This window comes from Acomys minous (assembly GCF_964271855.1).
Source record: "Acomys minous genome assembly, chromosome: 7".
Taxonomy (NCBI): domain Eukaryota; kingdom Metazoa; phylum Chordata; class Mammalia; order Rodentia; family Muridae; genus Acomys; species Acomys minous.
This window is the reverse complement of record NC_140488.1, coordinates 63,246,628-63,262,455: the sequence shown is the minus strand read 5'-3', so window position 1 is coordinate 63,262,455 and position 15,828 is coordinate 63,246,628.

Genomic DNA, 15,828 nt, shown 5'->3' with positions numbered 1-15,828 from the left:
TCTTTTTAATGACTTAAACTTGTCATTATACAAGTTTTTCACTTTCTTGCTTAGTATTACCCCTAGACTTTTTTGATGCTTTTTTTTTAAACTGTTGTTTCCCAGATTTTTCTCTTAGTCTGTTTGTCACTTGTAAATAGTAAGGCTCCTGATTTTTGTGTATTGCCTTTTTATCTTGCTACTTTGCTAAAGTGTTTAACAGCTGTAGGAATTTCCTGCTGGAATATTTAGGGACATTTTCATATACTATCATATCATCTACAAATACGGATACTTTGATTTTTTTCCTTCCCAATTTGTATCCCATTAATCTCCTTCAGTTGAATTATTGCTCTAGCTAAGATTTCAAGTACAATATGTAATAGGTAGGTCTGAAGAGAAGGACAACCTTGTCATGTTGTGATTTTAGTGGACAAATTTTGGTTTTGTATAAATTTGGGTTGACTTTGCTGGTGGGCTTCCTATAACCTATCTTTTATTAAGATAAGGTATGTTCCTTGTATCCATTGTCTATCTAGAACTTTTATCATGAAAAGGTGTTGAATTTTTCAAAGGCTTTTCTGCACCTAAATGAGATGATCATGAAGATTTCTCTTTCAATCTGTTTGTACGGTGGGTTTCATTTACTGATTTATATACATTGGACATTCTCTGCATGTTTGGGATGAAGCCTACTTGATCATAGTGGATGATCATTTTAATGTGTTCTTGGAGTCAATTTGCAAGCATTTCACTGAGAATATGTGTATCTATGCTCATAATTGAAAGTGTTCTGTAATTCTAATTCTCTTGTTTGTTGGGTTTTTAAGCAGTATAGATGTCAGCTGTGGCCTCATAAAGAGAATTGGTTATATTTATCTTGTTTTATTTTGTGCAACAATTTGAGGAATACTGGCTTTATCATTTTTTGAAAGATTGAGTGAATTCTGTACTTAAACCATCTGATCCTGTGCTGCTTTGAGTTGGGAGATTTATAATTACTCCTTTTATTTCATTGGGTGGATTTAAGTCTATTTAAATTAGACATCTGATTGTTAGTTAACTTTTTTAGGATATATATATTCATTTCTTTTATATTTTCCAAGTTGGTGGAGTAAATTTTTTCAAGTATACCTTTATAATTCTTTGGATTTTCTGAGAGTCAGTTGCTATATCCCTCCTATCTCCTTAATTTGGTTAATTTTTTATCATCAGAAATGAAAATAGAGACATAATAACAGACGTAGAGGAAATCAAAGAATCACTAGGTTCAAACTCCTATACTCATCAAAATTGGAAAATTTAGCTGAAATGGACAATTTTCTTGATATTTTCCACTTACAAATGTTAAGTCAAGATCAGGTAAACAAATTAGGTTGTTCTATATTTCCTAATGAAGTAGAACCAGTAATCAAAAGTCTCCAGTCCTCCATTACCCCCCCCCAAAAAAAAAGCCCAGGGCCAGACGGTTTGAGCACAGAATTCCACTAGAAATTTAAAGAAGAGTTAACACCAATACTCCTCAAAGTATTATACAAAATAAAAACAGAAGAAATGTTGCCAAACTTGTTCTATGAGGCCACCGTCACCCTGATACCTAAAACACACAAAGACACAACAAATAAATAGAAATTCAGACCAATTTTCCTTTATGAACATTGATGCAAATATACTCAACAAAATACTCTGAAATGAAATCCACAAAAACATCAGAAGTATCATCTACCATGATCAAGGAGGATTCATCCTAGGCATGCAGAGGTGGTTCAATACAAAAAAATCCAACCAGTCCCTGGAGCAAGTTGAAACCTTCCCCATCAATGTAATCCACCACATAAACAAACTGAAAGAAAAAAATCCACACAGGATCATCTCATTAGATATCAAAAAAGGCATTAGACATAAATCCAACACCCCTTCATGTCAAGTCTTGGAAAGATCAGGATCACAAGGCACATATATAAAAAAATAAAGGAAATATACACCATGTTTATAGCCAACATCAAATTAAATGGACAGAAACATAAATTAGTCCCATTAAAATCAAAGACAGGACAAGGTTGTATTTATTCATTATAATACTCGAAGTTTAGCTATAGCAATAAGACAACTAAAGGATATAAAGGGGATACAAATTGGCAAGGAAGAAACCAAAGTATTGCTATTTACAGATGATATGACAGTATATATAAATGACCCCAAAAATTCCACCAGAGAGCTCCTACAGCTGATAAACACAGACAGTAAACTGGCTAGATATAGAATAAATTTTAAAAGTCATTAGCCCTCCTATATACAAACAATAAACATTCTGGGAAAGAAATTAGGGAAACAACATTCAGTGTGTTATTACTGGTCATGTGATTTTCAGTGGGTTTTCCATTCCTTAGGTTTTGTTGCCCTTTCTGTTTCTTAGGAGAGCATGATGGCTGTGAGTTGCCTGATAGGGAATATATATATTATCTTTCCACATGTGGCCTTAGGTGATCATGGTTAGCTAACACTTACAAGAGAATGAAAAAATAGGAGCGAAATGTTCAGGAGAGAGGAAAGCTGAGGATGATGCCAGAATCTGTGTAGATCCTTGGGAATAGAAGCAAAAGGAAGGAAAGTCCACAATAAGTAGTTAGCTCTACTGCTGGGCATAGGACTCATGGACTGGAATTAGAGATGGAATGGAGAATGAGAATGTGTGGTCTGCCAGGTTGAGACAAAGGGATGTGGTAGGATTGAAATTTAAAATGTATCCCAAGGTAAAGTATTTGAAAAAGGCTTCTAGGAGCTAGGCATGATTTTCCTGTTTAGTAATCTCAGAACACCCAAGACTGAGGCAGGATGATTGTGAAATCAAAACCAGAATGGAATATAACATAAAATTGTGTCTAAAAGTTAGATGAACAGAATGTGGATTTAAATAGCTATTTTGAAGAAAGCATGAACTGGTAATGATAGTAATCAAAGACCAAACAAATGAAAATAAACATATTATTTATTCTGTCTTAAGAATAAGATAATGATATTTTATATCACTTTAACTTATAGATTATAGATTCATTATAGAAAAAAATTGAAAACTGGATACATCCCTATCAATCTGTAGTATATAAAAATGGAGAAGATGGAAGAAGTCTCAGTATAAATCCAATAAACTATGTGGATTGTGGGAGGCAAGCATTCTTTATGAACTGAGGAGTATCTATTGCTTTTCTATGTTTAGTATGAGTTAGAAGTATTAAACACCTAATAAAGCATCAATAAGTTTTAATCATTATTTGTCAACTGATAAAAAAAGAGGTAATTTGACTTCTTGTATGCCTGTGCAACAGACTACAAGATTTGTATGTGAAATCATCAAGTTGCATTTGTGTAGTAGTCAATCCCTCTAAATTTTCAGTGGTATCTTGAATACAAATGACTGATTTGATTTCAGTGAAGCAAACATGGCCAAGCAAGAAATCAGAAACTAAGTGCTTAAAGCAGAAAAGATTGATTATGGAGAGTTCAAGTATGTAATCTGAAAAACAAAACAAGCATACTTAACACAACCTTGTGAGTAGCAATATGAGATAGCTATTATCGTCTTTACAAATAAATAGTTAATGAAAGACAGTCTTTCATCAGAGTCCACAAGCCAATATTGATCAGCAAGAACAACTACCTTAGCAGAATCTACTCAATTGTGTTTGTCATTATTTATCACTATAAAAATAATACTTGAGGAAATAAATTTAAAGGGTAAAAATTTAATTTTTGTGTCAATGATTTCTCTCAACATTAATAGTCTCAATTACCTATAGAAAGACTAATAGAGTAAACTTAAAAATAGGACCAATCTTACTGCTACATCCAAGACACACCATTTTCAATCAAGGATAGATACAATTAAGGTAAAAATATAGAAAATTATTTCAAGCATATGGATCCAAGTAACAAATAGATATAGCCATTTTAATATCAAAAAAGTATCAGAACCAAAAATAAACAGAAGAGAAGGAAAAGGATACTATATAACTCATCAAAGGAAAGATCCAACAAGAGGATACTGCAGTTTTATACACCATTGTATCAAACAAAAGAGCAACCAAGTTCATGAAAGAATCACTCTGTGTAAAATAATATAAAATATATCATCCCTCACACAGTGATAGTGGGTGACTTTTGCACTCTATTATCATCAATATACAGGTCAGCTAGAAAAAACTAAGTAGAATAATGCTAGAACTAAATAATGACGTAAACTAAATGGACCAAGCTGATATTTATAGAAAATCTCACTGAAATATAAAAGAATACACTTGTCAACAGCTTCTAGAATGGTCTCTAAAATTTGGAGACCAAATATTTGGATAAAAAGCAAGCTTCAACATAAACAAGGAAAGAGAGATAACACTGTGCATGGTATCTGAGCCATAATAATTTAGAAGTGGCTATCAACAACATAGTTTAAAACTCATGAAAACTGAACAACTCACTACAGAATTGAATGAAAACAAAACCTAACCAAACTTTTGGGATTTTCGAAGGCAGTTTTAAGAGCTAAGTTCATAGCACTATGTGCTCACATTACAATAAAAGTTGGATAGAACTTATATTAACCAAAAGAGAAAAGAGTAACAAATAATAAAACTCAGATATGAAATCAATATAGTAGAAACAATCAAAGAAAAGTATGGAGAATCAATGAAATGAAGAGGGTGTTCATTGAGAAAAATGAATAAGATTGATATACCGTTAGCTACATTAACTAAGAGACAGAAAGAGAAGATGCCAATAAACAAAATTATATATGAAAAGGAAGCATAACAACAGGAACTAAATAGAATCATAAGGACATATTTAAAAACCTATATTTCATCATATTGAAAATTATAAAATAATTGGATAAATTTCTTAAAAACATATCACCTACCAATGTTAAATCAAGAATTAATAAGTAATTTAAAAAGATTCATAGGCCTTAGTGAAACTGAAGTGATAATTAAAAGACTCCCACCAAAAACAGCCCTGGGACAAATAAAATCATTTCCAATTGTATATAAGAATTTCAAAAAGAAATTAATGCCAATACTCCTCAATTTATTCCATGAAACAGAAACAAAAAGAACGTTGCCTAGTTCTCTTTATTCATCTAATGAGGCTCTTTGTGCTTTTAATGGTCTAATTGCTCTCTTCATTCTGTATTTGCATTCTCACATGCCATGATCAGAGTCAATGCCTGTCTAGTTTCAGGGTCTGGTATAGCTCTATGTAGCGTTGAACCCAATCTCTGTAAGAATTCTGTGAAGGCTTCTCCAGGGCCTTGAAATACCTTAGTAAATGAAGTGGTTGTTTTACCAGGATCCTAAAACATGTCTGAAGCTCTTAAGATTGTAACATGACATCATTCAATTACCAGCTCTTAAGATTGGATTTGTTCTCATAAATCAGCATAATGCCCTTCACCAAGCAATTGATCTTTAACATTTATCCCCTTTGTTATATTTTGTTGTTCTGTTCCAGTGGCTTCATTTCTCCACCACAATAACCACTGTAACTATTAAGCAGCTTCTAATATAGCTGACACCAAACCCTTCCAATCTTGTGGAATAAGTTTATGCTGCATAGCTCAGTTATTTAATATTTGTTTAACAAAAGATGAATGCATTCCATACTGTAAAGTAGACTCTTTAATATGCTTTAAATCTAGCATATCTACTAGATGCCATGCCATCTCTTAATAAGCCTCACCACCAACATTAGTAGGGATATGTTGCACAAAGACTGAAAAAGCTGATGGTGTCTGCATAGCCCTAGAGAATTATTCTATGGGAACATTTGCCTTCAAAGCTCTTGTGGCCTGTCCGATTTTCAGGTTATCCAGAACTATTTTGGCATCTCTGTATTCCTGTTTTTCTCTACCCCATTCTGTATTCTGTGATCTGAGCACCTGGCACATGGAGCAGGGCGGGGCACCAAGAACAGAGAACTCCCACCTTTAATTATCACCAAATCTGCAAACATTTTTCTTTATTTATCAGTGGTGCTAATTGCTTCTCAGTGCTTTCATCTCTTCCCTTAAACTGTCTTGTTGCACTCACTGACAAATCTGAAATATTTTCCAGAATTATAGAATTTAGTGACACTTCCGGTTTTCATATCTCATCAGTCTTTATTCCAATCTTTTAAAAAATGGAGTACAGTAAAAAGACAAAAGAAATGTACCACAGTTTCTTACTCTATTCTTCGACTGAGGGACATCTAGGTTGTTTCCATGTTCTGGCTATTATCAATAAGGCTGCTATGAACATGGTTGAGCATATGTCCTTGTTGTGTGGTAGAACATCTTTTGGGTATATTCCAAGGAGTGGAATAGCTGGGTCTTGAGGTAGCACTATTCCCAATTTTCTGAGACAGCGCCAGATAGATTTCCAAAGTGGTTGTACAAGTTTACCCTCTCACCAGCAATGAAAGAGTGTTCCATATTCTCACCAGCATGTGTTGTCACTACAGCTATTCACCTTAGCCATTCAGATAGATATAAGTTAGAATCTCAGAGTTGTTTAGATTTGCATTTCATAGATGATTAAGGATATTGAGCATTTTTTAAGTGTTTCTCAACCATTCGATATCCCTCTTTTGAGAATTTGCTGTTTAATATTGAGCCCCATTTCTTAATTTAGTTATTTGGTTTGGTGGTGTTTAATTTCTTGAGTTCTTGATATATTTTGGATAATAGTCCCTTGTTATATGTAGGGTTGGTGAAGATCTTCTCTCAGTCTGTAGAATGTCGTTTTGTTCTGTAGACACTGTCTTCTGTCCTACAGAAGCTTCTCAGCCTTGAAGAATGGAAAAAGAAACTGCTGTACATTTACATTATTGACTACTACTCAGCAATTAAAAACAAAGAAATCTTGAAATATGCAGGCAGATGAATGGAACTAGAAATAACCATCCTGCATGAGTTAACCCAGACTCAGAAAGATACACATGGTATATACTCACATATAATTGGACATTAGCCCAACAGATATGTCCCCTAAAAGTCTTCACTTAGTTGTAAATTGGCATAGATACTGGGACTTCCTATTGGGACCCTAGGTGAGAGAGGTAAGGAAGAATAGGGAAATAGAAGGATCAAGAGAGTCCTAGAAACTTACATGAAGCCCATTAAGTCTGGCGGATGTGGATCCAGGCAGGTCAGCTAAAACTACTGTATAATTTATGCAGAAAACTCAGTGTTCCTATCTGGATCTAGCTAATGGACAGCACATTCTGCACAATTGTGTGGAGAGCAGGGACTGAATTGGACATGATCTCTTGTGCCCCCATTTGACCACTTCCCCTTGGTGGGAAGATCTACTGACACTCAGAGTAAGAATAAGGAGGCTACCAGGAAGAGACCTGATAGCTGTGATCTTATGGTGGTGGACAAAGTCCCCTTCTGTCACAGACCTAAGGGAGGGGAGCACAATGAAAGAGGGAAGGAGTGAGGAATGGGAAGATACGAGTGAGGGGATAACAATTGAGAAATAATCTGAAAAAATTACTTAAAAAAAGACAAAGCAAAAACAAAATTCCTTCTGGGAATAAATCAGGAAAGAGGCATGCATAGCAGTTGCCATTTTGCTCATATCCTGAAACAGAATCTTTATACCTTCAAAATCTGAGTTTTCCTCTATAGCATTAGAAGTTAAGTTAGTTGCCCATTTGCCCAAGCCATGATTAGAACCACCTATAGGCTTTGCACTTTTTCAAACCTACTTTATTTGGTGTTCTTTAATGTTTATATCTCTCTTTTAACCCAGCTACCCTAGATAGAAGAGAGAAGAGGTTAATGAACAGGAGAAGTAGACCTTTTTAGACTCAGTTCTTTGGAGTGATTCCACCGGCATAGTCAGCAGGATGTTAGCAGACTCCTTTAACAGCACACCAGCAATTCAGCAGAAGTTGCTGCAACTGCAGCTGCCAAAACCTGGAGCAATACCTGGAACCTGGAACCTCAAAGTGTTCTCTGGTGCAGTTCTCTTTAGGAGTAACTCAAAGTGGAATGATGAACAGCCAAGACCTTTGTTTTGGTCTCATATATCATCTCTCAGTGTCTTTACTAGACCATGCCCCTGCAAGAGGTGGTTCCTTTTCCAGTGGACAAACATCACCCATTCTCTTGCAAGTCTGTTTTTAGCAGAAAAACACTGCATAAACTTGCAAAAGTCAGTTTCACATCCCTCACTTGGGATCAAAACAAAAACATGTTTACATCCACTATCATGATGAAATAAACAATTCTTAACACAGAGCTGAATGGCAGGAATTTTGAATATCCTAATATAGTCAGATGGGAAAATAAAATGAAAAAATTGAACCTATTAAAATCAAGAAAAGAGATTAGATAATATCTGCAATTAAATGTCTGCAATTAAAAAATAGCTATTTATTTTTAAGTGTGTTTTGTATGTTTGTGGTGGTTAAAGTGCTCCTAAAACCCTAATTTTTAAATATACAATTATTCTGAGCAATAAACCTCAAAAATTGTAGCTGTAGTTTAATGAAAATAAAGGACATGAGGATTTATCTTTATGCTAATATACCCTACCTCTCCCTCCCTAATAAAACTTCTTGACCACAAATCCCGAATTTAATTCACTTTCTCTATCCTACTTTGTTGTCAAAGACAAAGATTAAACAAATGAAAATATTACTTTTATGAAGTTTGTTTAATTAGGGAATGGACTTCATATCTGAAGATTTAGGTGTCTCAAAAGGCTGCTGTTTTTCTGTAACACATTTGTAGGGATGAGTTGACTATTATCAGATGTAAATTATTACAATTGGAAAAGTTTTACAATCACTGAAAGTTACATTCACTCCAATGAATAGGAAATGCTTAACTTTGTCTATCAAAATTTAAAGGCAAGTTCAAATCTCAGCTAGTACTGCATAATAAAAGAAGGGGGGATGAAAAATCTATATCTGTCCTTATCAGTATGTCAAGACAAGAACAGAGATGTGTGTTGATCTTATTACAAGTAAAGGAAGGTTAATAAATAGAAATATTGAGAAACAGTGAAAATCAATTATTTTCTAAATGTATAGTCAATGCATGATATAAAGATGTAGAAATTTAATAGAATATAATAAAGAACTGTGTCTCTAACTGCAGTCTGTTTAAAGCTGCTAGCCAGCTGAAAAGTAAGAATTCTAGCCCACCTAACAGCTGATTAAGGCTTTTCCTCCTTCTATGCAAAAACTTATAGTTTTCTAAGAATTTCACCAGCAAAGCCTTGTGCATCCCTAGCAATTCCTGGTTTTGTTTTGCAGATTATAATCCAATCCAGACCCTCCAGAACCACTCTACAATCTCAACTATCAAAAATAGAAATAAAAAGAGAAAAAAAAATCCTCTGAGATGTAAATTGAAAGTCATCAAAATGGTATATATGGGTGCTAGAGTCCTGCCCCTTGATGAGGGAAAGGCGTGAGCCAGGATGGATGCAAGAATGACAAAGGAAGAAAAGGAGAAATGGGTCAGTTTTGGGGATGTGGAGTTTTAAGACTCATGGATGGCAGTTAGAATGCTTTTTTATTTATACAGAACTCAGTAGGCAGGGATAGATGCATGTTGTTCCAAAACATAAATCATATCATTTTTGTGTCCAAACATGTGTTTTAACTTCCACTAGGTCATAAGTTCAGTCATCATTGATAAACCATGACAGAAGAGAATTATCTTTTACAATCATTTTCCCTCATCAACCCTATATTTAATAATATTGAGGTTTCAAGGGCATATTTTTTCAAAACATGACAAAACATCTCAGGCTGGTAACTCTTGCAGTTCAAGGGAACTAGACAGAAAGGAAATCTTCAAGCCAGCCTGGGCAGATTGCTATGTCCCAAGCAGTGTAAAAGCAAACTTTTACTTATCAGAGGGCTTAACTGTTACTAGACCCAAGAAAAATCTTCAGCCCAAAGTTGCTGCAGTTATTATTCAATTTCTGCCATAATACAATGTTTCTATTTTATGTATTTATAGAATTTATTTATATATCTAATATTGATATTCTATGTTCCTTGGTCATACAACACCATTGTGGCCCTGTATGTTAACTTGTTCCAAGTAAGGGAGGCCATAGTATTTTATTATTTCATTATTTATTTACATTATTATTTGTCCATCATTATAAAGAAGAGGCTTTTAATTTGATCTGCTGCAAACTTCTCTAGCCTACTGAACATTGTTTTCCTTTATAACTTTACTTTGTTTTGATTATCTTGTTCTTGAGTAAAGAACATCTAAGGCATATGTGCCAAAGGGTATCTTTGAGTCAGAGACTCATACAGAAGTCTCTGGCACAATTATTTGAGTTACAACCTCTAGGGCATAAGTAGGACCAGATAAGAATATTTCTCTAAAAGCAGGAGGGGTGGAATTGTCAGGACATTCCAGGGGAAGCTCAGAAGCAATACTTTGGGAAGAGGGCATAAAAGATAAGAAAAATTTTGTCAATCCAGTTTCCCCAAGTTTTACAAATAATAAAAGCCCTTCCAGCATGTGACACATAGATATCAAGGACAGAAAGTGGGGGAATAATCGACAGTGATTGCATCCCTCAGCTCAGCTTTGCTGGAGTTTTGTCATACAGTTGTGCTGGTCTTATGACTTTCCCTGTTCCCATTAGATATGGCTGCCGCATAAATGTAGTAGTAAGACACTTTATTATAACTCCCAAGTCAGAAACTAATATCAACTGGTGGATATATCCTATTTTATGTAAGTCTTTGTTGAAAAGCCTGCCTCAGGCTCTAGGTATGTATAACATGCCTTTTCAGTGAGTGCCTTTTAAATCTTAACCTCTGTTTTTAAAGTTTTTATTCAAAATCTTTCAATTAGTATACTATTCTGCCTTATACAGAATATACTTGAAATTCTTTGTCAAAGCCACAAATTGTATTTGTCTCATTTTAAGTCCATAAAATATTAATTGAATTCCTTTGGCTGCTGTGTGTGAATATGTGGAACTCTATATCTGTTACCACATACTTTACATGGGGAAGGGTAACACTGCTGTAAGCAATATACTGAGGCACAAGGAGGGTAAAGATTACTTGGCTGCTTCTGATCCATCTCCACCATTGCACTATGAAACCAATCTTCCTATGACATCCTTTGTGGTCTAGCTTGGTGAGTATCCCTGAACATCCTATCCTAAGTTTCCTATAGCCTGTCAGATCTAGCCTGAGTCCTATAGCCAGTGCCCTGACCTTTCTGCATATCACTTTCATTCTTTTTGCTCCCATCAATATTCAGACAACCCATCAGATTTAGCCTGATTCCCACAACCAGTGTATAATTCTAGTCAGTTTTTCTTTGCTTTGACTCTAAGCTTGGGCCAATATTCTCCCCACCTTTTCTACAAAGCACAGTACTCTCATATATCATAGCCAGTCTTTGCATTCAGTCTTGTCTTTCTCCACACTCCCTAGCTTATAACAGGAAGCAATCCTATATACCAGCCAAATCTCATCTGTCAACTTGATTTTATTCTAGCTAAGCCATTTCCAACTTCTAAAAGCAATCTGACCAAATTTTCTGTTCTTTCTCAACCTGCTGTATCCATAATGATCTTAAAACTAACAAATGAAGTCCACATGTGAAGATCTCCTCAGAAAAATAGCACCAATATGAACCATCAAGACAGTATCTTCTCTCCTAAACTCATCAGTACTATAGACATGCTTGCCAGTGAAAATTATTAAGGTGAACTCCAAGAAGCAGAATATAAAACAACAATCTTAAACTTCATCAAAGAATTCAGTGCACTTAAAGAAGACTCAGAGAAAACAGGTCAATGAAATCCAGGATATCATTGCTTTTTGATCAATTACCCCTGGTGGGTCTGTCTCTCCAGGCCATAGGAGAAAAGAACAAGCTTAATCCTGATGTGACTTGATGAGTTGGAGTGGATTGTTGGGGCATGTCCCTTCTCTGAGGAATACAGAAGGGATGATGGAAGAAGAAAGAAGGATAGTTGTAAGAGAAGGAGAACAGAGAAGGGGCTATGACTGAAATATAAAGTGAATAAATAAATAAATAAATAAAATTTAAAAACAGAAACAAAGCATACCTCTGAGTTATAAGCATAGATAAGGAAGAAAAATTCTGATCAATGGCATATACCAGATCTTCAACAAAATCATAGAAGAAACTTTTCCCTAAACTAAGGAAAAATGTAACCATGCCAATACAAAAAAGGATAGATGACATCAGAAAGACAAGACAAGAAACCCTGCATGGCATATTATAGTTAAAACACTAAGTACATATTAGAAAAGTGTTTTGAAATCTACAAGAGAAAACATTGCAAATCAAATATAAAGGCAAACCCATCAGTAACAGCTGATTTCCCAGTGGAAACTTTGAAAGTCAGAAGAGTCTGCAGCAATATGTTACAAGTCCTAAAAGACTATGTCAGCCTACCTAATACAACATACTCATCAAAATTATATGTTGAGATTGAAGAAGAAAGAAAATGTTTCTCTGACATTAAAAATTTATATCCAATTAAACAAAATTAAGGGAAATAGAAGAAGCATTCTTTGCAGCTTAAAAGAGCATAGCAAAGAGACTGGAAAGAAACACAAAGCCAAAATTATTACCACAAAAAAATACCTATGGGAACACAAATGACATCACCAAAAATTAACAACAGTATGACCTCAATTAATATCAACATTTCATTAGTAACTTTAAATATCAATGATCTCAATTCTCCAGTGAAAGACAAAAGACTGAATGGATGAAGAAACAAGATCAATCTGTTGCCTCCAAGAAACATCTTAGTTTTAAAGATAGGCAGCTCCTTGGAATAAAGGAATGGATGAAAATACTCCCATCATGCATGACCAGACATTACTATTATAATATCTAACATAATAGACTTCAAACTAAAAGTAATCAGAAGTGATAAAGAGGACTACTTCTCTTCAGATCGTCTAATCAAATAATCAATTAATAAAGAATATATTACTGTCCTAAAAATAGATGAACCAACTCTGGGTTGCTTAATTTCAGAAAAAGAAATGTACAGTTGAATTTAAAGATACAGATTAACATCAATATATTAACTGTAGCTGAATTCAACATCTTACTATCTCCAATGGACAGGCCATCTGAACAAAAAATAAACAAAGAAATACCCAAATTAATTGACATTGATCATCAAATGGGCTTTACAGATATCTACTCTCTCAAACTACTAAAGAATAGACAGGGTACCAAGCAACACATTAAAGCTTTTCTAAAATAGACCACATCCTGAGACACAAAACTAATATTTACAAACTCAAAAATATTGAAATAGTTCCTTATATCCTATGTATCTGACCACAATTCAATAACTCACATAAAACAATATGTAGTAAATAAGCAAATTCATGAAAATTAAAAAGTTCATTACTTTTTAAATGTTGAAATGGATAAAAGAAAAAGAAAAAAGGAACAAAGAAAAAACTTCCTGGAACTAAATGAAAATGCAGCACAACAAATCCACAATATACATTGAAATGAGTCCTCCTAACAAAAAGAAGGAATACAAATAAATGGATTAATGATACTGCTTTCAAAAGATTGTGGTGGAGGGGAATACTCCAAGCCTAGTAAACATCAGTAAATAATGAAAATCAGAGTGGAACTTAACAAGACAAAACAAAGAATTAGTCAATCTAAGACTTGGTTCTTTGAGAAGATAAACAAAATTTACAGACCCTTGCCTCAACTAACCAAAAGAAAAAAAGAGTGGAATCAAATTAACAAAATCAGAAATGAATAGGAAAACATTACAGCAGACCCTAAGGAAATTTATTGTATTTTAAGGGAATATTAAAAAAAAATAACTGTACTCCATTAATGTAAAAACCCTAAGAAAAATGGGTAAATGTCTAGATTTGGTCAAACCACTCAAATTTAAACAATTAGAAGTCAACAACTATCCAGGAAATGGTGGCACATGCCTTTTATCCCATCATTTGGGAGGCAGAGGCAAGCTGATATACAAGGTCAGTCTGGTCACAGAGAAGGTTTCAGTACAGCCAATATTCCGATACACAGAAAAACCTTGTCTCAAAAAAAAAACTATTTATTTATTTTAAAAAAGGAGCAAATAGCTAAAAACAGATTCATAATTAATGAGATTGAAATATTAATATGAAGCTTTCCAGCTATGAAGAGTCCAGGAGCAGATGTATTCACAGGAGAATTTTTACCAGACTTTCAAAGATACAAATAGTCCTTCTTAAACCATTAAAAAAAATAGCAACAGATAGCACATTTGAGAACTCCTTCTTTGAAACCAGAATCACATGAATACCCAGTCTAAATAAAGAAGTAACAACAACAATGACAACCACAACAACAACAAGATTCAGGACAATATCCCTGATGAGCATAGACTAAAAATAATTTTAAAATATACTTGTAAATGGAAGACAGGCAGACATAAAAATGTTATACACCATCAGCAAATTGTTTTGTCTCTGAAATGCAGACATATGCAAATCAATAAATTAGTAAGTAAGAAAATTAAGGGCAAAAATCACATGATTATCTTTACATATACAGAAAACTGCCATGAAAGATTCCCACATACTTTCATGAAAATATTCCTAGAAAATGGAGGCATAGAGTGAACATAGCTCAGCACAATGAAATCTATATATAAGAAACTCAGCCATCATCATCTTAAATGGATAAAACTTGAAGAAATCCTCCTGAAGTCAGAAATAAGATTAGGATAATCACTATCCTCACTCTTTTCTAGTATTGGGTTCAAAATATTAGGTGAAGCAATAAGTCAAGAGACAGAAATTTGAAAGAGACTAGAAATGAAAAGTTATCTCATGTTTGTGTATTAGTAGTTTTAACATTGTTAAGAGGATCATTGTGCCATAAGATATTTATAGATTTAATTCAACACCAATAAAGATTGTCACCTCATTTTTCATTGAAATAGAAAAAAAAATCCAAGATCACATAAAAAATTTCATCTATCATGACCAAGTAGGCTTCATACGAGGAATGGAGGGGTGATTCAATATATAGGAATCCATCAATGTAATCAACCATATAAACAAACTGAAGGGAAAAAAAAACAAATGATCATCTCCTTAGATGTGGAAAAAGCATTCAATAAAATTCAACACCCTTTCATGTTGAAAGTCTTAGAGAGAGCAAGGATACAAGACAAACACCACCAAACCAAATGATCTATTTAAAAAATGGAATACAGAAGTAAACAGAGAATTCTCAATAAAGGAATACTGGATGGCTGAGAAACACTTGAAGAAATGTTCAACATCTCTAGCCATCAGGGAAATGCAAATCAAAATGACCCTGAGATTCCATCTTACACTATCCAAATGTCAAAGATCAATAACTAAAATGACAGCTCATGATGGTGAGAATGTGGAAAAGGGGGAACACTCCTTCACTGCAGGTGGGAGTCAAACATGTACAACCACTTTGGAAAGCAATATGGCACTTTCTCAGAAAAATGGGAATAGTTCTACCCCAAGACCCAGAGATATCACACCTTTGGGATCTGTTAACTTACACTGCTGGATCACTCAGGAATTGAAGTCTTATTCCTTCTCAAGTCTCTGAGGAGTGTTGAAGAACAGATAGCTTAGTTCTACAATCATATTTAGTTGGTTAGGGGATAAGATCTTCTTGGATCAAGATAAATCGAGTTAAGTTAATAGAGATGAGATAGGATAGATTTTGAATTTCATTCAGAAATTTAAAACCAACAAGATAGAAAAATGTTTAATTCGTTTCACAAATACATATAGTCAAGCCACTATGAATGTAACATT